We start from the raw sequence: 25,984 nt of genomic DNA on the forward strand, positions 1-25,984 counted from the left end.
AATGTTGAGTTTTAAGCCAACTTTTTCACTCTCCTCTTTCACTTTCAACAAGAGCCTCCTTAGTTCTTCTTCATTTTCTGCCATAAGGGTGGTGTCATCTGCATATCTGAGGTTATTGATATTTCTCCCAGCAATCTTGATTCCAGCTTGTGCTTCATCCAGTCCAGCATTTCAAATGATGTACTTTGCATATAAGTTAAATAAGCAGAGTGACAATATATAGTCTTGACATACTCCTTTCTTGATTTGGAACCAGTCAAAAGTGCCCTACCCACAATGTAAAGCTGAACTACTGCTGTTGCTGCTGCTGCTAAGTCACTTCAGTCGTGTCCAACTCTGGGCGACCCCATAGACGGCAGCCCACCAGTCTCCCCCGTCCCTGGGATTCTACAGGCAAGAACACTGGAGTGGGTTGCCATTTCCTTCTCCAGTGATGAAATTGAAAAGTGAAATCGAAGCTGCTCAGTCATATCCAACTCTCAGCGACCCCAGGGACTGCAGCACCAGGCTCCTCTGTCCATGGGATTTTCCAGGCAAGAGTACTGGAGTGAAAGCTAAAACTGAGTTTTATAAAATGGTAGTGATTTTTGTTTGTAAGTGCTTTTACTAGGGTGATACTTATAATAATTTTTTTCCTTAATTCTTGATTTTCCTATGTTTGAAATGTTTCATAATAAAAAGCATTCTAAATTCCTTTCCATGAATAATTTTAAGACTATATATATATATATATATATAAAACACATGAAAAAAAAGCAAGTGTAAAACTATTTCCAATTTGTTCCAATTTCATAAGATAATTCAAAGAGAAAGAGCTATAATAAACTAAGGAAAATAAGAAATTGAAAAGCAGTGAAAATAAATTCTAGATGAGATGATTTTAAGAAATACTTGAGATGATCCTCCTTGATATTCAATGTAGTCCTGGTTGTTAAGTCACCACCATTTGTAACCAAAATAAGAAGAAAAAAAATTAAGGAAAACAAATAATTGTCCTTCTCCCAGTCCACCCAACACTAGTTTGGGTAAAACACGAGTTTTACCAGTGTATTTTTCTATTCAAAATTTAAGTAAACAGCATACTGCTGCTGCTGCTGCTAAGTTGCTTGGTTGTAAAATTTTAGAATTCTCAAGTATATAGAATATCATAAATTACATTGTTGTCAAGACAACAATGAAATAAAAATGAATCACCTCCAAATCACAATCTGTCATTAAAATGTCTTTTAAATTAGTATTAAGAGTAAATGCTTCAGTTCAGTTCAGTCGCTCAGTCATGTCCGACTCTTTGCGACCCCATGAATTGCAGCACGCCAGGCCTCCCTGTCCATCACCAACTCCCGGAGTTCACTCAGACTCATGTCCATCGAGTCTGTGATGCCATCCAGCCATCTCATTCTCGGTCGTCCCCTTCTTCTCCTGGCCCCAATCCCTCCCAGCATCAGAGTCTTTTCCAATGAGTCAACTCTTCGCATGAGGTGGCCAAAGTACTGGAGTTTCAGCTTTAGCATCATTGCTTCCAAAGAAATCCCAGGGTTGATCTCCTTCAGAATGGACGGGTTGGATCTCCTTGCAGTCCAAGGGACTCTCAAGAGTCTTCTCCAACACCACAGTTCAAAAGCATCAATTCTTCGGCGCTCAGCCTTCTTCACAGTCCAACTCTCACATCCACACATGACTACTGGAAAAACCATAGCCTTGACTAGATGGACCTTAAAGTTGGCTTAAAGCTCAACATTCAGAAAACAAAGATCATGGCATCTGGTCCCATCACTTCATGGGAAATAGATGGGAAACAGTAGAAACAGTGTCAAACTTTATTTTTGGGGTATGCAGCCCAGACATTAGCATGAGTTACAGTGTATTCACAAGGACACATGAGAAAAAGTAGATAAGAGAATCACTGAGGAAGGAACTCCTTTTGAGGGGCAACAGTGATTTTTGGAGAAAAATAAATCTGGGTCAATTGGAACTAAAAATATCAAACCTCTGACCTATGCTTTTGTAAAAGTATAAAAGAGAATCATAAGCTTGAAATAAACAGGCAGTCCAAGAAAAATGAGATGCTGCCTCAGTTTCTTGCCGACACCGCTCACCCCTTCAGGTTGAATCCCTGGCTGCTGGAGCTAGACTCCGGCATTAGAGGCCTTTTTCAAGGTCATCATCTGGCCAACCCACATCCCAGTTTCCAAAACAAGTTTGATCAGATCAGAAGAACCAGATGCACACAACAGGGCTGATTCCAAGTGTTTATCCTGAGGCTTTGATCTGGTAACCTCTGTCTGGGCCTTTTCCTATGCCTGTGGCTAGGATTCCTGGCTTCTATGACTGCTTGGGTTCTCTCCCTGGTCAACAAAAAGCTTGAATTTATTTGAAGACACTGAGGTGTATCAGGGATGCAGCTGAGGCTCAGACAGAGATCAGAACCAGGAACTGGACTATTGACAGGAACCCAGGAAGTCTCCCTCTGATTCCTTTTCTGTTTCCCTCTGTTTACTCTCTCCCCTCACACTATGGGTTTTTCCATCTTTCCAAGTAGATAAGGTTGGAGAGGGTGATGGCACCCCACTCCAGTACTCTTGCCTGGAAAATCCCATGGATGGAGGAGCCTGGTAGGCTGCAGTCCATGGGGTCGCGAAGAGTCAGACACAACTGAGCGACTTCACTTTCATTTTTCACTTTCATGCATTGGAGAAGGAAATGGCAACCCACTCCAGAGTTCTTGCCTGGAGAATCCCAGGGATGGGGGAGCCTGGTGGGCTGCCGTCTATGGAGTCACACAGAGTCAGACTGAAGCGACTTAGTAGCAGCAGCAAGTAGATAAGGTAGGAAGTCCCAGGAGAAGGAAAACCAGGTGTGGCTTTCTTGACATGCTGTGTGCTGTGTGCTTAGTCACTCAGTCGTGTCTGACTCTTTGTGACACCATGGACTGCAGCCAGCCAAGCTCCTCTGTCCATGGTATTTCCCAGACAAGGATGCTGGAGTGGGTTGCCCTTTCCTCAGGGGCTCTTTCCGAGATTGAACCCGAGTCTCCTGCCTCTCCTGCATTGGCAGGCAGATTCTTTATCACTCTGTCACCTGGGGAGGTACCTGGAATATGCAGGTATCCTTAACTTAAAACTTCCCCAATTTGCTGTTAGAGAGACATTGCTTTGGGAAAGATCCTTGGGGTTCTCCTTACTTGCTGCAAGTAGTAAGTTGTTCCTTCTCCCTATCTTTGTCTTGTGTCTTTTGTTTCAACACCCACCAAGAAGCAAACCCAGTTGTAGGGTAACACCTTCAGTTTACAAAGAAGGAAATGACCACTTGAGAGCTCCCAAATTTTTCTCTTCCAAAGAGTAGCAAGACTCACTCTACCCATATTCATTACAATTGATGCCTTTGGTGCTGGAGAAACCTCGTGAGGGTCCCTTGGAGGGCAAAATCAAACCAGTCAATCCTAAAGGAAATAAACCCTGAATATTCATTAGAAAGACTGATGTTGAAGCTGAAGCTCCAGTAATTTGGCCACCTGATATGAGGAGCAGACTCATTGGAAAAGACCCTGATGCTGGGAAGGATTGAAGGCAGGAGGAGAAGGGGAATGAGATGGTTGGATGGCATCATCAACTCAATGGACATGAGTTTGAGCAAACTCCAGGAGATAATGAAGGCCAGGGAAGGATGGTGTGCTGCAGTCCATGGGATCACAAAGAGTTGGATACAACTGAGCAACTGAACAACAACAACCCATATTCATTATCCCATTTGTCTAACTGAATCTTATTTCCCTTCCCCAGATTCCTACTGTCCACTAGAACCAGTCTTACTAATATTTCAAAACCCATCTCCAAGTCTACCTTTTTCATAAAAGCTTCTTTCCCTTCTAGGACATAGAAATCTCCTATTTATACATTTTGGCATTTACTTAAGTTACATTGTATCTTTAATAATTCTCTGTATGTTTCCTGCAGATAAGTTTTGAGTTACAGCTTACCTATTAAATAGCATATTGATGATATATATTTATTTTTAATCTTCCATAGTACCTAGCACAGGACTGAGCATCAGGTAGCCCATAGTATTTCTTGAACTTTTACACTTTTCTCCTTTTTACTTTTCTGTTACTGTGTTTTTGTTTAAAAAGGGTAAACCACTAGGCATGGCAATGTCCTTGCATTATTGCTCTCTAATTAGCAACCACTCTTCACAATCTGCTGTGTGCATCTAAAAAGGATTTTGAAATTAGACATTTATGACTGGGCACTAACCAGGGTCTGATGAATCAGTACTATCAACAGAATGCTGCACTGACAGACACATCACAATTGTCAAGAGTTGTAATTTGCTCCCAATTTTTTAAATAGTCAGTGTGTAACTCCAGGCAAGGCTTGATTATCACCTCTTAAAATGGGAATAATACAAACCACCTCCTCTTTGCTCCCCATGGGTTTCACAGAAGTTAATTAGATCTTTAATAAGAATATATTAACTGTCTTATAACTAATTAGCAGTAAACAGAATGAAATTATCAGATACTGTCAAGGTCTTAAGAATGTTTGTTGTTGTATTTAGCAATCATCTGCCTTCTAAAGATAATGATTACGGCCACAGCTGTAGTACAGAAAATAATGACCATGTACTGGGTCAGTGACTCCTCCAACTATCATTTGTAAACAAGTCCTGAATGGCCAGAACTAATTGGAGGGTTGAGAATAAAATTCTCTCTCTCACACTAAGGGAGAGATTTACATAGTGCGATCACTTGGATTTCGTAGGTTCTACCCAAACTCTTCAAAGGCTTCAAATCTAGGACATGCTAGAGAGAACAGCAGCAATTGAGGACTGGCACTTTTTCTGGAACCTCTACAGCACCTCCTTTGTTCTGTAAAATGTTAAAGGAGCATATAAAAATTCTTCTACGATTACCTTTATAGTACAGCAAATTGAGGACATTCTCTCTGCCAAATTGACACCTGGAAGACGTATCTGGAGTAACTTAACAAAAGATTTGTTAAATACTGTGCACTGTGATCTAGACTAGGCTTTCTCAACCTTGGCTCTGTGGACATTTTGGACAAGAAAATACTTTACTGTGGGAGGCTGTCCAGTATATCATAGAATATTTAGCAGTATCCCGGGCCTCAACCAACTAGAAGCCAGTAGCACTGCCCCTCCCAACTGTGACAGCCAGAAATGTCTCCAGACATTGCCAAGTGTCCCCTGGGTAGGGGTGGAGGTTGGAATCATCCTCAGTTGGGAACCGCTGCTTTAGACAGTAACAAAAACGAAGTAACAGAAAAGAAAATTCTTGGGCTCTCGAGTTATCAAGCATCCTTCTTTCATGTCACTCAGCAATTTTATATACTATGTTTATACCTTAAGTATCCATATTGAATTAAATCAGCCAATGATTGTTCAGCTCTTGATGGACAAGTCTGAGGGTCGTTTCTGTCTATTCATAAATAGAAACAGATGGAATATGTTCTATTTCTCCAAAGCAGGCACATACATTATTCTCATCCTAATATCTGCCCCATCCTCAAGATTCTCAAACAATGAATGAAACATACTTATATCTTATAATTATTCATCATTTGTCTGAAATTCAAATGTAACTTAATGTCCTGGGGTATATATATATTAATGGCTAAATCTGGCAACCTTATAGACTGAAAATTTATGCTTCTCCCTTGAGTTCTAGCTCCAGAAACTTTATAACTTGACTTCGTGAAGAATAATAAAGACCAGTTATTGGAAGGAAATTTTTAAAAGAAGAAGAAGAAATGTTGGTAGAAGGAGGGACATAACTAAATTTAACTATGGTGAATTTCCTTTGAAAAATATTTGTTCTCTTACTGAAAATTGTGGCAACTTCTTAGAATCCACTCAAAGCCTAATGGGATTCATTGTGTAATTTATTTCAAAATGCTTCTGCTGCTCATAGGCCACTTAGCATTTACCTGGCAAATGATGATGTTCTAGCGGTCTTGTCCAGTCATCGTGTGGGAAGTCATGGAGGAGACTGAGACGTAAGCCCCTCGTAATCTCCTAGGAGGGAAGAAGAGGAGAAGCTTGGAGCAGTTTTACTTTTCCTTCAGCTCACCTTCCTGATCACCTGGGAATTGATTAGAAATGCATAATCTTGGACCCTACCCCCCAACTACTGATGGAAATTCTAGGGATGAGTCCCAGCAACCAGGTATTTAACAAGCCTTGCAGGCGATTCTGATGCACATGCAAGTTTGAGAACCCTGGTTCTCAACTGTGAATGCGGAAGAGAAATGCCTGCTACCTGGAATCCGTGCCCAACAGATTCTGATTTAAGTGGTCTGATGTGCAATTCAGGCATCAAGATTTTGTAAAGCTCTCAGTGTGCACCACTGCTTTACAGTATTTATTTTCAAATGCCAAAGGGAAGAGAAGCTCCTGACATTACAAATATAATGCTTTCTACTTCTGGCCCAGGTCAACTTTACATACAGGCAAAATGGATAGGCGTTACATGGTTAATATGTGGTCTCTTCCTCAAAGCTCTAAATTCACTCTTTAAGGACCTCCTAGAGTCATTTTGATATAATAGAAAGAGAGAAAAATAATTTCCTGATCCCCAAGTCCTGCCTAAATATTCATTAACCTCCCGGAGCCACATTCTCTTGTGTCTACACGAAGGATGATATTAACTCTCCACAGGGCTTTGAGTGTGATTGAAAGAGACCATGTAGATAAAAAAGGCAGAGGATCAATAATCACATCTGAACCAAAGGAGGCTTCATGGAAGGGGGAAATTTAAAAGGACAAAACTCAGTAAATTCACAAATTTCAATGTGTCTTTCTATAATAATTACTTACATTATTTTCTCATTTTATATTCCCTCACTTTTTTGTGTGTCTCCCCTCCCCTCCACCAACCTAATCATTTTTCCTGTTTTCAGTGCAGATACTTTGGTGACCCATCTGTATTTTTGGTTGAGCTATCTCGATGACACTAAGAATGGTAGTTCTAAAGACTGTGGTAGCTACATACCACTATTATGGTCTATTATTCCTTGGGGCCAAAACAAAGTTAACATGACAACTGTGTGTGTGTGTGTGTGTGTATGTGTTTAACATGCTTGCCTGTTGGGCAAGCTAATCATTTAAAGCCCCTTATTCGTCTCAAGATGGATGTAACAGACTTCCCTATGAGCTAAAACCCCTCAGTGCTTTGGAGCTGCCCTGTCTGATTTAGAGCATGGTGCATATTCTACCATTAAATGGAATAGTTCTTTACAAGACTTCTTTTTAAATTGTGTATTTAGTTTTCATGGTGCTGGGTCTTGGTCGCTGCAATGAAATTTCTCTAGTTGCGGTGAGCGGAGGCTACTTTCTGGTTGCACTGCACAGGCTTCTCTTTGTGGGGGCTTCTCTTGTTGCAGAGCAGGGGCTCCAGGCGTGTTAGTTGCAGCACATGGGCTCAGTAGTTGTAGCTTGCGGGCCCTAGGGCGAGAGGGCTTCAGCAGGTGTGGCACGCAGGCTTAGTTGCTCTGCAGCATGTGAAATCTTCCCAGACCAGGGATCAAACCCTTATCCCCTGCACTGGCAGGCAGATTCCTATCCACTGTACCACCAGGGAAGTCCTTTAGAAGGCTTCTTAATATAGAAGCTTGAGATGTATGGACATACTTCTGTTACCTGTTGTAACATGGGATGGTGGCCCCCTCCTACGGTACTGCTGAGCCTAACCATTCAAACACTCACCAAGTAGCCTTGGAAAGCTGGGCATGGTGTGTATCTAGAAAAAGGACAAAGGGGAAGTTTCCAAGAAAACCTGATTGGCAAAAATGAAGTAACTCAGAGGAGCCCTTGGCATGTACTCTAGCTAGCATCTGCGGGATCAGCCCTTAGTTCAGTTCAGTTCAGTCGCTCAGTCTTGTCTGACTGTCTGCGACCCCATGAATTGCAGCACGCCATGCCTCCCTGTCCATGACCAACTCCCGGAGTTCACTCAAACTCACATCCATTGAGTCCGTGATGCCATCCAGCCATCTCATCCTCTGTCGTCCCCTTCTCCTCCTGCCCCCAATCCCTCCCAGCATCAGAGTCTTTTCCAATGAGTCAACTCTTCTCATGAGGTGGCCAAAGTACTGGAGTTTCAGCCTTAGCATCATTCCTTCCAAAGAACACCCAGGGCTGATCTCCTTCAGAATGGACCGGTTGGATATCCTTGCAGCCCAAGGGACTCTCAAGAGTCTTCTCCAACACCACAGTTCAAAAGCATCAATTCTTTGGCGTTCAGCTTTCTTCACAGTCCAACTCTCACATCCATACATGACCACAGGAAAAACCATAGCCTTGACTAGATGGGCCTTTGTTGGCAAAGTAATGTCTCTGCCTTTGAATATGTTGTCTAGGTTGGTCATAACTTTCCTTCCAAGGAGTAAGCATCTTTTAATTTCATGGCTGCAGTCACCATCTGCAGTGATTTTGGAGCCTGACACTGTTTCCCCGTCTATTTCCCATGACGTGATGGGACCAATCTGAAGCAGAAATTCCTTCTGGGACATGTGTCATGAACCAGAAACCAGACACTGGAGCAGAGCCAGAGGCAGTGGGCTTTGGAATCAGAAGCCGAGTTTGTGCTCTAGCCCTGCCACTTACCAGCTGTGTGACATTGTGCAGGAGACTAAACCTCCTGGAGACACATTTTCCTCACCTGTACAATGTGGGTTCTTGTGCTTGTGCTTAGTTGCTCAGTTGTGTACAACTCTTTGTGACCCCATGGACGGTAGTCTGCCAGGCTCCTGTGTCCATGGGATTCTCCAAGCTAGAATACTGGAGTGGATTGCCATGCTCTGCTCCAGGGAATCCTCCCAACCCAGGATCGACCCCAGGTCTCCCACATTGCAGGCGGATTCTTTACCATCTGAGCCACCAGGGAATAATAACTTATTTCTGGGTTATAAGGATTACTTGATAATCCATACAAAGCAACATCTAGAACACTGTGTAAGCATGTAATAAATGTTTTTGTTTTAAGATGATATTTTGAGATAATTATCTTCTTTAACTGTAGGTCCCCTTTTCCTTCTTTTCCATCCCCTTCCATCCAACCCCTACTTGAGCAGATCTACCTTCACAGCCTTTGTTGAGGAATGAAAGAGACCATGAGACTTCCCGACTTTTGTTTACAGAAGTTTGAGTCCCGGTAGACTGAGACAAGGCATCTCAGCCAGAAACAGGGAAGGAAATTGATGGGGTTTCTTTTCACCCCAAACTAGAAAGAGATTTTGTTTGGATGGAAGGAGAAGAGAAAAGAGAGAGAAGAGTGCTTCATCAGCTTTCCAGCACAGCTGTTAGGAAGAAAGTTAGACCAGAGAAGGAAGGGCCACTGAGATACCTGGACAGCTGGGAATGTAAGCAACCCAATAAAGATTCCAAAGTCTAAACCATGGGTCCAAAGAGTGGAGCTGCCAGACACCACGGACCTTGCCCCTTCCACCAGCATGGAAAGGGAACTCAGGAGCCTGTATACCCACAACCCCCACGACGCTCTCCCACCCTGTTGTTGTTGTCTAGTCGCTAAGTCGTGTCCAACTCTTGCAAACCCATGGACTATCGCCTGCCAGGCTCCTCTGCCCATGGGATTTCTCAGGCAAGAATACTGGACTGGGTTGCCATTTCCTTCTCCAGGGGATCTTCCTGACCCAGGGACCAAATGCACATTTCTTACATTGTCCGGCGCATTCTTTACCTCTGAGCCACCGGGGAAGTCCCTCTGCCACTCTAAACCTTGATGATTCCAGGGAGCATTTGAAAAACATTGACCCTTCAAAAAATAAAAAGGTAGGTTTTCCATCAACTAGGGAGAATGGGCAGTGGTGGTGGTGGTGATGGTGGTATAGAAATGGAGATTAAATGGAGTTACCAAAACTAAAGTTATATTTCCCACACAATAGTGTTTGCAGATTTGTGCACCAAGATTTTTATAAAATTCCAGAATTTGTGATGTCTCAAGGCAATAGTTTAAAACATGAATTATTGTGGTCTCACTAGAAATGTTGACATAAATGCTGGGGGTTGGGGGGGGGCGGCAATAGGAGAAAATCAGCATAAACCTCAAGAATACCTTGGAATTTGCTACCTTCGGTGTCTATTGGCGTCCTTGCACTTGCTCATGAAAATTAAGTGAACCAGGCTGGCTTGATGAGCAGCACACAAGAAAGATGTTCTGCAAATGTGCTTACTAGGTTGTGAGGCTGGAAGTCTCCTTTCCCCCAGCTTTTCTCTGTCCCTAAAATCTTTTTTCATTTCTTTGTCAGTGCCTTTATTTTTTTTAGCTGCGTTTAAAATGTTTTTCATTATTTCTGCATGAGTAAGACTATGTGTCATTTCAGCCTCCTTGTCAGCTTCTGTTTCACTTTCATTAAATTTGTTGATTGAGTGTGAAGGAGGAGGCACCATCATCATTTTTGGATTTTGTTCTTCTGGGCTAGATCTCTCTAGGAGCAATGCTGTGATCTCGACTGCAGTTTTGTAATGATGCTCTGGAAAGATAGGGTGAGACAAGGGAAGGCACTTTATCCCTTCTTTCTCTCTTTCTGTGGCTTCAGAGAGGCAGTAAAGAAGGGGAGGAGGATACTTATGTTTCCCCTCCCTTCATTCACTCTTTCATTTCTCATCACATGTGTTTACCAGCACTTTCTAGCTGGCGGACACTGCTTTGGGAGCTGGAGGTACAATGGACAACAAAAACAGGGCTGGTTCCTGCCCTCGTGGAGCCTATGGTCTGGTGGCAAGTTAGACCTTTTTTTTTAATTTTTAAAAATTATTTATTTATTTGGCTGTGCTGGGTCTTAGTTGCAGCATGCTGATCTCTTAGTTGTGGCACGTGAACAGTTGAGGCAAGTACAATCTAGCTCCCTGACTAGGGTTAGAACCTGGGCCCCCTGCCTTGGGAGTGAAGAGTCTTAGACACTAGACTGCCAAGAAAGTCCCAAATTTATCCTCTTAATAATTTTTTAAAATACTTCTTTATTTTGGCTGTGCTGGGTCTTAGTTTGCAGCATGTGGGATCTAGTTCCCTGACCAGGGATCGAACCTGGGCCCCCTGCATTGGGAGCTCAGAGTCTTAGCCACTGGACCGCCAGGGAAGTCCTGAGACAGACTTCAATCAAACAAAACATGAATTAGTGTCTAGTTACCCCTAGAGATCCAGATCTAATTGAGCTGGAGGAGGGTCCAGGCATCAGTATATTTTATAAGCTCCACAGGTAATTCTAACAGGCTTCCAGGGCTGGGAATCACTGGGCTAGACCACACAGTTCTAATCAAGCACCAGGAAGCATTTTTATTTACCTTACGACAATGGTGAAGTTACTGAAAAGAGGTGGTATAGTAATATTTGGGTATTATTATTTTTAAGAAGCTTTATTTTGAAATAAGTATAGATACCCATAAAGTTGTAAGAAATAAGAGAGATCCTATTTCCCCTTTACCCAGTTTTCCCCAATGGTCATATGTTGCAAAACTATTGATATGATACAATATCACAGCCAAGATACTGGCACTGATGCAGTCAAGTACAGAATATTTTTAACACCATAACGATCCTTCCTGTTGCCTTTTGATAGCCATGCAAATTCTCCCATATCCTTCCAAATCCTGGTGATCATTAACGTAATCTCTATGCTTTTGTCATGCCTGTAATCTTGTCATTTTCAACAATGTTATAGGATGGAATCACATAGTATTTAACCTTTTGGGATTGCCCTTTTCCTCTCAGCATAATTACCTGGAGATTCATAAAGACTGCTGCATATATCAATAGTTTGTTCCCTTTTTCACTGAGTAGCAGTAGTCCATGGTACGAATGTACCACAGCTAAACCACTCATACATTAGAGGACATGTAGGTTGTTTCCAGTGTTTAAAGATTATAAATGGAGCTGCTAAACATTCATCTGAATGTAAGTCTTTATTTTTCTGGGACGAAATCTCAACATTGTAACTGTTGTATTCTATGATATTAATGTGTAGAATCTGTCATGCATAAAGAAACTATCAAGTTGTTCCAGAGTGCCTGTACCATTTTACATTCCCAACATTAAAGAATGAATGATCCAGTTTTTCCTCATTCTCATCAGCAAGTAATGTCACTATTTTTTTTTTAAATTTAAACTATGCTGATAGGTGGAGAAGGCAATGGCACCCCACTCCAGTACTCTTGCCTGGGAAATCCCATGGACAGAGGAGCCTGGTAGGCTGCAGTCCATGGGGTCGCCAAGAGTTGGACACGACTGAGCGACTTCACTTTGACTTTTCACTTTCATGCATTGGAGAAGGAAATGGCAACCCACTCCAGTGTTCTTGCCTGGAGAATCCCAGGGACGGGGGAGCCTGGTGGGCTGCCATCTATGGGGTCGCACAGAGTCGGACACGACTGAAGCGACTTAGCAGCAGCAGCAGCAGCAGCAGCATGCTGATAGGTATGGATTTCCCAGATGGCACTAGTGATAAAGAACCTGCCTGTCAATGCAGGAGACATAAGAGACACAGGTTTGATCCCTGGGTCAGGAAGATCCCCTGGAGGAAGGCATGGCAACCACTCCACTATGCTTGCCAGGAGAATCCCATGGACAGAGGAGCCTGGTGGGCTACAGTCCTTGGGGTCAAAAAGAGTCAGACACGACTGAAGTGACTTAGCAGCAGCAGCATTCTGATAGGTATGTAGTAATATCTTGCTGTGGTTTTAATTTGCATTTTCCTAATGACTAATATGGAGAAGGCAATGGCACCCCAATCCAGTACTCTTGCCTGGAAAATCCCGTGGACGGAGGAGCCTGGTAGGCTGCAGTCCATGGGGTCGCCAAGAGTCAGACACGACTGAGCGACTTCAATTTTACTTTTCACTTTCATGCATTGGAGAAGGAAATGGCAACCCACTTCAGTGTTCTTGCCTAGAGAATCCCAGGGACGGGGGAGCCTGGTGGGCTGCCGTCTATGGGGTTGCACAGAGTCAGACACGACTGAAGTGACTTAGCAGCAGCAATGACTAATGAGCCAAGCATCCTTTTGTGTGCTTACTTGCCTTTCGAATACGCTCTTTGGTGCAGAGTTTCTTCATGTCTTTTCTAATTAGATTGTTAGATTTTAATGTTAGGTTTGAGAGTTCCCTTTTATATTCCAGATACTAGTCCTTTTTGTTGAATATGTGGTTTGGAAATACCTTTTGCCATTCTGCAACTTGTTTTTCATCCTCTTAACAGAGTCTTGCAGAGCAAAAGTTTCTAACTGTGATGAAGTCTAATTTTTTTCCTTTTATGAATCATGCTTTTGGTGTCAAGTATAACTCTGCTTAGTCCAAGATCATGAAGAATTTCTCCTATGTGTTTTACTAAAAGTTCTATAGTTTTCTTTTCTACATTTAACTTTTATAAACCATTTTGAGTTAATTTTTCTATAACATGTGAGTTTGGAGTCAAGGTTCATTTTTTCCCCCTATGAATTGTTCAACATCATTTGTTAAAAATGCTGTCTTTACTCCATGGGACTTCTTTTGCATCAATGCCAAAACATCATTTGTGCACATTTGTGTGAGTTGAACTCTGGGTCTTTCTGTTCTGTTCCATCAATATGCAAGTCTATTCTTCTGCCAGTACCACAGTCGTGACTATAGCGGCTATATAATAAGTACTGAGCCTAGGTAGAAGGATACATCTCCTTTTAGTTAATAATACAAGTCAAGAGAAAATATGGATAGACTCTATAATGGCAACAGTTATTCTAGACAGAAGCTTTGCTATTTACAGATAGCTCTATGTCCCTAATACATCATTTCTGATAAAGTAAAATGTGATAGGCAAAATTTCTCCATGCCAGTGATTTCATTTTATGAGAGGCCTGTGCCTGTGTGGATGTTCAGTTGCTTTAGTTGTGTCTTTGCGACCCTATAGATGGACCTAGATATTATCATACTAAGCGAAGTCTGATAGATAAATACCGTATGATATCACCTATATGTGGAATCTAAAATATGACACAAATGAACATATATATATATGAGACAGAAACAGAGAACTGGTGGTTGCAAAGGGGAGGGGGAGGGAAGGGAAGGATTGGGAGTTTTGGGTTAGCAGATGCAAACTATTATATATAGGATGGATAAACAGCAGGGTTCTACTGTATAACACAGGGAACTATATTCAATACTTATAATGGAGAAGAATATTTTAGAAAAATGTACATATATGTATCTGTGTATAACTGAATCACTTTGCTGTATAGCAAAAATGAACACAACATCGTAAATCAACTATCAGTTCAGTTCAGTTCAGTCGCTCAGTCGTGTCCGACTCTTTGCGACCCCATGAATCGCAGCACGCCAGGCCTCCCTGTTCATCACCATCTCCCAGAGTTCACTCAGACTCATGTCCATCGAGTCCGTGATGCCATCCAGCCATCTCATCCTCGGTCGTCCCTTTCTCCTACTGCCCCCAATCCCTCCCAGCATCAGAGTCTTTTCCAATGAGTCAACTCTTTGCATGAGGTGGCCAAAGTACTGGAGTTTCAGCTTCAGCATCATTCCCTCCAAAGAAATCCCAGGGTTGATCTCCTTCAAAATGGACTGGTTGGATCTCCTTGCAGTCCAAGGGACTCTCAAGAGTCTTCTCCAACACCAAACTTCAAAAGCATCCATTCTTCGGCGCTCAGCCTTTTTCACAGTCTAACTCTCACATCCATACATGACCACAGGAAAAACCATAGCCTTGACTAGATAGACCTTTGTTGGCAAAGTAATGCCTCTACTTTTGAATATGCTATCTAGGTTGGTCATAACTTTTCTTCCAAGGAGTAAGCTATACTTTAATAAATTTCCTTTAAAAAGGAATTTAAACCTTTAGTTAACCAAAGGAAGCCTATGAATGAAATTGTGCCACAAATCAAAAGGGTATTAACTGAAAGAGAAGTCCTGATGCCGATGGGGGGACAGTGAAGATAGCAGGGACCCCTGCCCCACTGAAGAAAGAATATTTAAGACCAGAGGCACAGAAGAGCAGGCAAGGTGTGGCTCACTTGAGAGAAAATAAAACCTTTCTCAGCAGGGGAGCCACCAAACAAGAACTTCATAGTGTTAACAAGGGGTAGATTTTAACAGAGAAATAGCACTTTCCCTCAAGTAAGCAACCTGAAATAACCCACAATAAGTAGTAGACACCCTACAGCTATCAAAAAAATTCTGATATTGGCACCTGGGTGACAGACATTCATGTTTAGGTAAGAAAACTGTTAAAATGTATTCACGATGCCACTTTCCTTTACTTGGTGCAGTTTGCCCAGGTATTAGGATTTACCTGTCAGATGCTATTGTTAGATCAAGAAGCCTATTCTACACGTGTTATAACATCTATATGTATAATAAGTCTATTATACATGTAATATAAATAATAAGTTGTTATTCAACAGAAGTGTTTGTCACTCAGTCCTGTCCGACTCTTTGTGATCCCATGGACTGTAGCCTGCCAGGCTCCTCTGTCCATGGGATTCTCCAGGCAAGAATACTGGAGTGGGTTGCCATTTCCTTCTCCAGGGGATCTTCCCAAGCCAGAGATGGGACACGGTTCTCCTGCACTGCAGGCAGACCCTCTGCCCACTGAGCCACCAGGGAAGGCCTGCCTCTCACATCTCCCCAAGCGGTTCTAATATACAGTCAACGATGCCCATTTCTGCCTGTAGTTTTCATGTGCATTATTGACTGAACATTAGAACCGCTTGGGGAGATGTGAGAAGTATACATGCCAGGGGGCCCACTTTCAAAAATTCTCATTCAGTGAGTCCAAGAAAGGGCCAAATTTGAATATTATTTTCTAGAGAGACATCACCATACACTGGCTTCCTGAAACAGAATTACTAGGCATAAAAGGAAATGATCAGCTGTTGTCGGGTTGCTGTCAAACCTGTGGAGCTGTAAACCTTTTAAGTTCCCAACCTTGCTACTTTTCCCCATCATTTGGAAACTCATAAAAATCTTGAGGTCTAGTGGCACCCACACCAATAAAATCAAAACTCTGGAAAAGGAATTTAGGCATCAGCTTTAAAATATTTATAGACAAGGTCCAGAGTCAAGATTTAAATGAGTGGCTTTATTATTAGAGATGCTCCACAAGAATTAGAACAGGCAGTCCTTAGGTGTTGGTCCTTACGGAAACTGATTGATCAAAACATTTCTTTAAACTTCTGATCCTCATTGCTTCAGTTCTATTAGCTATCACTATTCACCTAGGGTTTTTAAAAGGCACTGGTTGCCTAAATGTACTGGTCATTTTAATACCCATCATCTGAGACAGTATTCTCAATGTTTGGAGGCTCTTTTACAAATTCATCAGGATTCTGCTGTGGCTAAGTTGTGAAGCACAATTATCTCAGCATTGACCTAAATTAGACCTCTAGCAGGGAATTTCAAGACTATAATTTACTGCATGCTTGTGCAGTTAAAGGACAGAACTGTTTTATGAAATAGGCAGTAATGAATACAAGTCTCATTTTAAACAAACAGATATTGTTAAACACATGACTGTAATTAATGCATTTGCTAACAGTTCACTATTTTTAGGAGCAACAAGCTAAGCATAGCACTAAATCTGTGACACAGTTTCCAAATTTAAAAAGAAATATTTCTTTGTAAGCAAATGATTTTTTTTAATAGTAGAAAGTGGTTTTCCACAGGCATTGTTCAGAGTTACTTTGTTTTGTTTTGTTTTGTTTTGTTTTCAGAGCAGTCAACACATTTTATAATATCCCTGAAAATCATTTTATACTCAATTTCTTCCAATGCATGGACAGACCATAAATATAGCTTTGTCTGAGTACAGCAGTGAAAGAAAAACAGCGTCACATTCATGAAGATATCTGATAACTTGAATTTCAAATTTAAAGAAAGAAAAACAGATAGAAATGCACTCAGTTTTCATGTTTACCTTTAACATGCATGGCCCTAAGCAAAACTTGGAAGTAAATGTAGATTGGTTCGTAGTTTCCCTATGCTTCTGGGAGCCTAATCAGTTGCTTTGAGCCTTTTTTTTCCCTGCTTCTCCTCTTCTTGTCAGAGCTGATAGCCTCCCCTCTCAAATCTTACCTCTAAAAAGAAATCAAATCTGTATTGTTTATTTGTTCCTTAATAGAAATGTTCTTTCTAATAAAAGCCCTCCCAAGGATATTAGCATTTTAAGATTTTCTTCATTATTCTTATAACAACAATAATGGTAGTGGTTGTTGTTAAAAAGGAACAGTCATACCCTGAAGGAAATGAGTTAGAATAATATTGAATCAGGAAATTTTTTTGTGCTCCCAGCTAGAGTTGCTTGGAAAAAGAAAAAAAAAAAAACCATTATATATACTTACATCTTAAAGAGAAAAAAGAATTACTATACAAATGCCTTGTTGTGCCAAAAGGAGGAAAAATGAATTTAGAATGTGCCTGTGTGTGTGTATACACACACACACACACACACACACACACACACACATATATGGATTTAAAGATGCTTCTCAGACCACCATCTAGAATGCATGACTCAGAGAAAAGAGATCTGGGAGCTCAGAGAAGCAACCACTATTATGAATTCATAGAGGTGGTGATGATTCCATGGAGATGGCAGGATACAAACTAGACATTTATGGGATGGAAAATTTCATTTAACAGTTCAGTCCATCTGTACATTTGATTTCATGCAGACTGAACATCTAGATGATTGACATTAAACCTATGACAAAATGAATTTTAGGTTTTTGTTGTTTTTGCTTTAAGAGATGACATGTTGGAAAAAATTGAGGAACTATTTCCTCAGAGGCAGAGATCTTTTGACATGAGGAGATATTAAAGAAGTGAATTTTAAGATGCTTCAAAGAAAGAAAAACAGAGATGGAAATGCACTTGATTTTAATTTTTTACCTTTAACATGGATGGCCCTAAGCAAACTGGAAAGTATATCTAGATTGGTTTGTAGCTTCCCTACCCTTCTGGGAGCCTAATCAGTTGCTTAGATAAGACTATGCTTTAAGCTTAGTAGTTTAATGCATTTCAATTCTTACTGCCTTCTCCTTTAGTTTGCACATAAATTACCTCCTTGTATAACTTCACGCTCTTCTCCAGACTTCTCCAAGATTATTTAATGACCTACCTTTTTCTCTTCTACCTTCACTGACAATATCACCTCTACTTCTGAGTCACTCTCTAAACTCTGCAGTCTGACCACTGCTACCACCATCCTGACAACATTATTCTTTATAAAAGAATGTTCAGGGTTATCTCTCTAGAAATGTTAATTTAAACCAAGGCTCATTTCTATCTCCCCCTTTCAGTCCACCCCCTGAGGAGACGTCTCTGCCTCACTGTCTAATTCTAGCTGAGGAAGGACTGTAGGTTAAAATGAATTAGTAAGAATGAAGATACTTTTAGCAAAATTTTAAAGTATTATTCCTCTACATGTTGTATCTAGGAATAATCAAATTATTCATTGCATTTGTGATAAGCATATGTGGGACAATCATGAGGCAAGGATTGACTGAAGGACTGTCCTGTTATGAGTAGCCAATGAAAGAGCAAATATAAAGTTCTCCTTCTGTCCCACCCAGGCTCAGAACATCACTGCTGTTTCTACGCCCAGACATTCCCAGTGTTACTGCATATAGCTTTGTCTGAGTACAGCAGTGAAAGTTTACACTGAGAATTATTCCGCGGACCCTCACTGTCAACATTACACAATTTGATCCCACTCCATCGTTAGGAGTTTGTCTCTCTCTTTCTCTTTTCCATCTGAAACTCTGGCTAAAGGAAACACTCATGGCCCAAATATCTGCCATATTTTCCCATCTTTAGGTCTCTGCTTAGTATTGACTTCACCTATAATGTCTAGCCCCATCATTTCTACCCATCCTTCAAGCCCAGCTCAACTCTTTAATGGGTAAGTGAATAGCTGAACAGAGGCTTGAGGACAGTCTTGATCACAGTCACATAGCCTAGCTTCTCTGTATGGCCTGAAGTCTGCCAGCAGTGCTGTCCTTTGAACATATCACCGCTACACATTTTTAATCAGCATTCGTGGCAATTCCCATAGCTTCATTTACCAAATGTCAAAGGGAAATATGTACCCAAAGTTCCCATACCCAAACCATAAATTGCTTTTGCAAATAGAGCAGTAATCAAAAAGTACTCACATTTCCCTTCTGAGCTACAAAATCAATGTCCTGCCTGCCCTCCTGCCCTTAGCTCTATGTTTTCAACTTTCTCCTCTCTCTCTCTTGCTCATTTACTGATTTTATTACCTTTCTTGCTAACTATTTTGTGTGACATAATCCTATAGGGAATCAAGTTGATGCTTCCAATTAGATTCATTACAAGTTCCCTTAAGAAGCGATTAGAAAGATAGAATCCCAAGTGGCAGATTCCCTCAGCAATCCCAGCATCATTGCCGGGGTGCTTGCCAGCACCAGACCAGGTTTTAAATACCACACTTACCACTCTATCACCAAGGGATCCTGGGAAGCTTGTAAAATTGGGAGTGCAATTGTGCTTTACTGGAAGCCCTCATGTGGTGATAACAAAGAAAGGAGAAATGTGAAAGCCTCATGGATAGGTAGTTCGGAGTGGTGGTTAATCAGTGCATGTCCCTGTAGTCAGTGATGCTGGGCTTAAACTTCAGTGACACGACTCACTAGCTATAAGAGTTGGGATTACTTAACTTCTCTGAGTCTCTGTAAAATGGGTATAATGATAGCACTTTGGAGAATTAAATGAAGTCTGCACAAAGGTTGGTATATAGTATTCAAATAAATAAAAGCTACTCATCACCATGAAAAGTGATAATCTAGGGAATCATGAATTGCCTCTGATTCCAAAACCATGACCTTTCAGTTGCAAAGCTATTTGTAATCACTTCAGACAATAAGGAAGATGGAAAAAAGGGAAGGAAATGGGAAAGAGGTTTGCCTATTTTTGTGACTCCAGGCTCTCAGTGTTGCCCAATTCTTTTATACAAGTATAATTGAGATAATATTCTGAAAATATTTCTCTTTACTTTCCTTTATAAATCTGGTTCCCTGCAGCCATTCCACTAGTAGAGCCTGAGGAAATCCTTAATCAGAATAGAGGAAAATATGATGTGAGTGAATTCCTCCTTTTAGCCTGATGGGTTGTAGAGAAAACCAAAAATAAAGAAAAAACCATAACAGGAAAAAGGACAAGCATTATGCCTCCTGTATATTGTCACCCTGCTTATTTAAATTATATGCAGAGTACATCATGTGAAATATTGGGCTGGATGAATCTCAAGCTGGAATCAAGATGGCCGGGGTAACAAGAACCTCAGATATGCAGATTGATTTCATTCTAATGCCAGAAAATGAAGAGGAACTAAAAAGCCTCCTAATGAGGGTGAAAGAGGAGAGTGAAAAAGCTGACTCAAAACTTAACATTCAAAAACTAAGATCATGGCATCCAGTCCCATCACTTCATGGGGAAAAAGTGGAAGCAGTGACAGATTTTATTTTCATGGGCTCCAAAATCACTGCAGATGGTGAGTGCAGCCGTGAAATTAAAAGACACTTTCTCCTTGGAAGGAAAGCTATGCCAAACCTAGACAGCATATTGAAAACCAGAAACATCACTTTGCCAACAAAGATACATATAGTCAAAGATATGGTTTTTCCAGTAGTCATGTATGGATGTGAGAACTGGACCATAAAGAAGGCTGCTGCTGCTGCTAAGTCACTTCAGTCGTGTCCAACTCTGTGCGACCCCATAGATGGCAGCCCACCAGGTTCCCCCATCCCTGGGATTCTCCAGGCAAGAATGCTGGAGTGGGTTGCCATTTCCTTCTCCAATGCATGAAAGTGAAAAATGAAAGTGAAGTCGCTCAGTCATGCCCAACTCTTAGCAACCCCATGGACTGCAGCCTACCAGGCTCCTCCGTCCATGGGATTTTCTAGGCAAGAGTATTGGAGTGGGTTGCCATTGCCTTCTCCTTAAAGAAGGATGAGCATTAAAGAATTGATGCTTTCAAATTGTGGTGCTGGAGAAGATTCTTGAGAGTCCCTTGGACAGCAAAGAGATCAAACCAGTCAATCCTAAAGGAAATCAACCCTGAATATACATTGGAAGTACTTATGCTGAACCTGAAGCTCCAATACTTTGGCTACTTGATGTGAAAAGCAAAATCACTGCAAAAGACCCCAAAGCTGGGAAAGATTGAGGGCAAGAGGAGAAGGGGGCGACAGAGGATGAGATGGTTGGATGGCATCACTGGCTTGATGGACATGAGTTTGAACAAAGTCTGGGAGATAATGAAGGACAGGGAAGCCTGGCATGCTACAGCCCATGGGGTCGCAAAGAGTCAGACACAACTTAGCAACCAAACAACAACATTATGCACCCTCAAGGTCACAATCTGGAATAAGGCGGAAGGAGAGACAAAACATAAACTGGTAGAGAGCCAGACTCAGAAGCAGAGGGGATTGTACCACAATTTGTTTAGAACTCTGAGAGGAAACTGCTATATAGAATGTCCTCACCATACAGAACTACCACAGTACAATGAAGATGGCAAGGTGTTACAGTTCAGCAGAGAGAGGACCTGTGTGCCCCTTTCCACACCTGCTTTGGCTCTTAAGTGTCAGAGTTCCAAGAATTCCCACAATACCCTGTGGGAGACATGGTAAGTAACAGAATTGGCAGCCTTGAGAACAGCTATGGTAGGGCCTCAGGGTTAGGTGTGACATAACCCTAAAATTGAGGCTAGAGGGGAGATGCCTCACAGTCAGGGGTCAGAGAGAAGTCCTGACTGATACTTGATGAAACTGTTCACCTTAGATTGGGACTTGAGCCCACGTGCCAGAACTCAAGCCTGGTCAAAACCCAGCTTGGGATGCTAACCCACATGGCCAGGACTCGAACTCAGCCAAACCCCACTGTTTTCCAACTGAGATCACATGCCTGGTTCAGGACCTACTGAAGCTCAGGCTCTTGATGTCTCACGGCGGAAAGAATTCAGCGAGAGACAAAGTGATGGGTAAGAAGTGGATTTATTTAGAGAGAAACACACACCACAGATAAAGAGTGTAGACTGTCGCAAAGGATAAGTGCGGCTATAAAATGTGGTGTGGTTAGTTTCTATGGGCTGGCTAATTTCATAGGCTAATGAATGGGAGGATTATTCCAACCATTTTGGGGAAAGGGCAGAGATTTCCAGGAACTGGGTCACCACCCACGTTCTGGTCTTTGATGGTCAGCCTTGGAGCTGTCGTGGTGCCTCTGGGTATGTCATTTAGCTTGCTGATGTGTTACAATGAGGGTAAAAGTGAAGAGGAACTAAAAAGCCTCTTGATGAAAGTGTGAAAGAGGAGAGTGAAAAAGTTGGCTTAAAGCTCAACATTCAGAAAACTAAGATCATGGCATCCGGTCCCATCACTTCATGGGAAATAGATGGGGAAACAGTAGAAACAGTGTCAGACTTTATTTTTGGGGGCTCCCAAATCACTGCGGATGGTGACTGCAGCCATGAAATTAAAAGACGCTTACTCCTTGGAAGAAAAGTTATGACCAACCTAGATAGCATATTCAAAAGCAGGGACATTACTTTGCCGACTAAGGTCCATCTAGTCAAGGCTCTGGTTTTTCCTGTGGTCATGTATGGATGTGAGAGTTGGACTGTGAAGAAAGCTGAGCGCCAAAGAATTGATGCTTTTGAACTGTGGTGTTGGAGAAGACTCTTGAGAGTCCCTTGGACTGCAAGGAGATCCAACCAGTCCATTCTGAAGATCAGCCCTGGGATTTCTTTGGAAGGAATGATGCTAAAGCTGAAACTCCAGTACTTTGGCCACCTCATGCGAAGAGTTGACTCATTGGAAAAGACTTTGATGCTGGGAGGGATTGGGGGTAGGAGGAGAAAGGGATGACAGAGGATGAGATGTCTTGATGGCATCACTAACTCAATGAACGTGAATCTGAGTGAACTCTGGGAGTTGGTGATGGACAGGGAGGCCTGGCATGCTGCGATTCATGGGGTCACAAAGAGTCAGACACGACTGAGTGACTGAACTGAACTGAACTGATACTGAGGATCAAATCTAGTCAAAGTTGACTTGTCTGCCATCTTGGAGCCATTTGGTTCTAATCAGTATATGTTGTGTCCTCAGGCTATGCTATTCTTTTAAATGTGCCCTGCTCCCTTCCCTCCTATTTCCTTAGGGTCTGTGCTCCTGACAGATATAGGGTGGAGTGGGTCTAACTGAACCAAAAAACAACATTGAACTTAGGGAAGCATCATTCTAAGACTCCAGAAACCTAACTAGATCAGCTGCCCTGCAGCAGAGGCACAGGTCAGAAGAGGACCTGTACTTAGATGAAAGCCCATCTCTCTTGTCATAATGGGGTGCAAATGTCCAATACCATGCTGACAGAGAAGTGGGAAATGAATAGAGAGGAAACTGATAAAATGGCTCACCTCCCCTCTTTGGAAAATAATTTTGCCCCAAGAAAAATCTGGCCTTTACTCTGGGAGGTAATACCTAAATCATTGGAATGTCCTGCCTGATAAGAGTGTCTGTTTACCCTGGGAGCCTTAGGGGCACACAAGACAATCTACGCTAACAATGTGATTTATGGTTGGGGCTTTGGGCCACCCCATCAGCACAGCCTCTGGAGAGGCTGGAAACTAAAATGCAGGTGGTCAATCATATCTATGTGACTGAACCCCAGTAAAAACAGTGAACTAAGATGCATGTGGTCAATCATATCTATGTGATTGAACCCCAGTAAAAACAGTGGTTGCTGTGGCTCAAGTGAGCTTCCCTGGCTGACAACACTGTGCGGATTGTTATATGTCACTGCTGGGAGAAGTTAGCCCTGTCAGAGACTCCTCTGGGAGATGGCAATTGGAAGGTTTGTGTTTGGAACTCTCCTGGACTCAGACCCCAGGCATTGCTTTCCTTGGTCAATTTCAATCTGTAAACGTTTGCTGTAATAAACCATCATCATGAGTATAACAATGTTGAGTGAGTTCTACAAATATTCTAATGAATTATTGAAATTGAAGGTGGTCTTGAGGACTCTCAATGTCCACACACTTCAAGGAAACTGAGTCACCTGGCATAGTCAGTGAGGAAAATCACATCCATTAGAGAAATAAAGAAGCCTTATTGGTCTTGTCAACTTTGAGTGACACTTTGTAAATACATGAACCTACTACCAAAGCAAGTAAGGTCTCTTTACCACTCCAAATGAAACATGGATGAAGAAATCAGGACTGGTAAGTCCTTCTTTCCACAGAGTAAGGAAGACAACATGAGAAGCGCCTTCAAATGTTTTAAAGCTGTCATGTGAGAAAAGAACTAGAATTAGTTTGTCTGGTGAAAGGGGTTATATAAAGCCCAGCAGAGGGAAGTTACGGATGGCCAGGTTTTGGTTTATTCTAAGACAAACTTAGTGGCAACAAGAGGCCTCCAAAAACAGATGGGGCTGGCTCAAAGGCGGGTTAGTGCTCCACCATCAAAGACCTAGAAGTAGAGGCTGGATGACCCCTTGAACTGATTTTGTGTAAGAGGCGAGAGTTGACTCAAATGTTCTTTAAGATGCAATCCAAGTTAAGAGGTTATGATTGGGATGTAAGAGAATGTGGCAAAAAGGTGAGTCTATATATGGGTATATTATTCTGTCAACTTTTCTGTAGGTTTGAAATTTTTTTTAAGTTGGAAAACAAAGAAGGAAACTACTTGGTGGCTAAAAATCTTCAATCATTCTAGAAAGAAACAGAACATTTTGTTTGTTTGTTTCAACGTGTTAAGTTTAGACTCAAGGATAATGGGTATTCCATCTGACAAAAATATATATGATAGTACCTGCATTTTGCCATTACTGACACACCTTGGTATTAAGTCCATTTGTGGTGAGTGCTATGGACTGAATTACATCTCCCCCACATTGATGTGTTGAAACTTTAATCCCCAAGGTGAATTTATCTGAAGTTAGAAATATCTACAGACGCAGAGAAAGCATTAGCAGCGGCATTTTTGGAGATAGATTTTGGAGTGCTTCCTTGCAAGCGCACAGTGGAGAGCAAGCGATGGTGGCAGCAATGACTGCAGGACTGACTGAAGAACCTCTCATCGTAGCAGGAAATAGCAAGAGAAAATCGGGAGCCTTGTAGGTAAACCCCCTATATGAAGTAAGAATGACCCAGGTGGGCAACTATTGTTGAACACAAGCTTTTGTATATATATTAACAGCTGAAGACACAAGATTGAAATTTCACTATGGCAAAAATCTTATCCGTTCCGAGCTGTAAACAGGATAAATTGCATCTTAGGAAACAAAATGATTTTTCTGCTCTTTGCTGGAGCAGCACCATCTGCCGGATTTGCTCAAAATGCAAATTCTCCAATCCTGAAGAAACTAAACAAAGTCACCAGACTTGTCTAGCTGCTCTTTTCTAGACCCTAACATCCCTTTTCTGTTTCCTATCTTTGGCCGACACTTCCTTCCTGTGCTCATAAATATAGATGTCCTATTTATATTTCACATTTTCATTGGGTTTCCTAGAGATTTGTTACCCATACGTAAGGTATGCTATGGAGAATGAATGCAGGGAATCTATTAGAGGATTTTAAATAAGAAAATTAGTCTTTGAGGGGATTCCCTGGCAGTCCAGTGATTAGGACTCAGCACTTTCACTGCTGTGGCCTGGGTTCAATCCCCAGTCAGGGAACTAAGACCCAGAAAGCTGAACGGTGTGGTCAAAAAAAAAAAATTACTCTTTAATTTTGCTGGGCAATCCTTGAAAAGTGGAGCAAATAAAATATATACTGCTCCTTAAGCGTGATTCTTTTCCCAAAAGCAGCAGTGTGAGTATGTAAATGCTGACTAACTTGCCTAATTTCCTGTCTCTACATTTAACACACTGATCAGATTCTAGGCTCCAAATATCCTTTCTTCTCTTACTGCACCTTTATATGCTTCAAGCTCCCCAGACTCTGAG

General features: G+C 41.7%; 1 non-coding gene across 1 annotated transcript; it reads left to right on the forward strand.

Annotated features, from left to right (window-relative positions):
* Positions 1-25,642: 25,642 nt before the first annotated feature.
* On the forward strand, positions 25,643-25,714 carry TRNAE-UUC (transfer RNA glutamic acid (anticodon UUC)). The gene has a single exon. It is a non-coding gene; the product is annotated as a tRNA-Glu (tRNA).
* Positions 25,715-25,984: the final 270 nt, after the last annotated feature.

The sequence above is a fragment of the Ovis aries genome, chromosome 22, assembly GCF_016772045.2.
Source record: "Ovis aries strain OAR_USU_Benz2616 breed Rambouillet chromosome 22, ARS-UI_Ramb_v3.0, whole genome shotgun sequence".
Classification (NCBI taxonomy): domain Eukaryota; kingdom Metazoa; phylum Chordata; class Mammalia; order Artiodactyla; family Bovidae; genus Ovis; species Ovis aries.